Source organism: Triticum aestivum, chromosome 2A (genome assembly GCF_018294505.1).
Source record: "Triticum aestivum cultivar Chinese Spring chromosome 2A, IWGSC CS RefSeq v2.1, whole genome shotgun sequence".
Classification (NCBI taxonomy): domain Eukaryota; kingdom Viridiplantae; phylum Streptophyta; class Magnoliopsida; order Poales; family Poaceae; genus Triticum; species Triticum aestivum.
In genome coordinates, this window is record NC_057797.1 from 85630564 (window position 1) to 85632220 (window position 1657).

The following is a 1657-nucleotide window of genomic DNA, read 5'->3' on the forward strand; positions in this document are numbered from 1 at the left end:
CATTCGGTAGTCACATACTAGTCTTCCTAATAACCCTAGCGTCACCGAACCTTAAGTGTGTAGACCCTACGGGTTCGGGAGACATGCAGACATGACCGAGACGCTCTCAGTCAATAACCAACAGCGGGATCTGGATACCCATGATGGCTCCCACATGCTCCTCGATGTTGTCATCGGATGAACCATGATGTCGAGGATTCGATCAAACCCTGTATGCAATTCCCTTTGTCAATCGGTACGTTACTTGCCCGAGACTCGATCGTCGGTATCCCAATACCTTGTTCAGTCTCGTTACCGGCAAGTCACTTTACTCATACCGTAATGCATGATCCTGTGTCCAACACCTTGGTCGCATTGAGCTCATTATGATGATGCATTACCGAGTGGGCCCAGAGATACCTCTCCGTCATACGGAGTGACAAATCCCAGTCTCGATCCGTGTCAACCCAACAGATACTTTTGGAGATACCTGTAATGCACCTTTATAGTCACCCAGTTACGTTGTGACGTTTGATACACCCAAGGCACTCTTACGGTATCCGGGAGTTACACGATCTCATGGTCGAAGGAAGAGATACTTGACAGTGGCAAAGCTCTAGCAAAACGAACTACACGATCTTTTATGCTATGCTTAGGATTGGGTCTTGTCCATCACATCATTCTCCTAATGATGTGATCCCGTTATCAACGACATCCAATGTCCATAGTCAGGAAACCATGACTATCTGTTGATCACAACGAGCTAGTCAACTAGAGGCTCACCAGGGACATATTGTGGTCTAAGTATTCACACGTGTATTACGATTTCTGGATAATACAGTTATAGCATGAATAAAAGACATTTATCATGAACATTGAAATATAATAATACTTTTATTATTGCCTCTAGGGCATATTTCCAACAGGATCTACAGTATGCTATGCTATGTACCGCACCTGAAGTGTGCCTTGCCATGAATCAGTCAAGGGGTACAAGAGTGATCCATGAATGGATCACAGGACAGCGGTCAAAGTTATCCTTAGTAACTAGTGGACTAAGGAATTTCTCGATTATGGAGGTGGTAAAAGAGTTCGTCGTAAAGGGTTACGCCGATGCAAACTTTGACACTAATCTAGATTATTCTGAGTAGTAAACTGGATTCGTATAGTAGAACAGTTATTTGAAATGGCTCCAAATATAGCGTAGTAGCTGCATCTGCAAGATGATATAGAGATTTGCGAAGTGCATACGGATCTGAAAGGTTCAGACCCATTGACTATAACATCACTCACAAGCATAACATGATCAAACCCAGAACTCATTGAGTGTTAATCACATGGTAATGTGAACTAGATTATTGACTCTAGTAAACTCTTTGGGTGTTAGTCACATGGGGATGTGACCTTGAGTGTTAATCACATATCGATGTGAACTGGATTATTGACTCTAGTGCAAGTGGGAGACTGTTGGAAATATGCCCTAGAGGCAATAATAAATTGATTATTATTATATTTCCTTGTTCATGATAATCGTTTATTATCCATGCTAGAATTGTATTGATAGGAAACTCAGATACATGTGTGGATACATAGACAACACCATATCCCTAGTAAGCCTCTAGTTGACTAGCTCGTTGATCAATAGATGGTTACGGTTTCCTAACCATGGACATTGGAT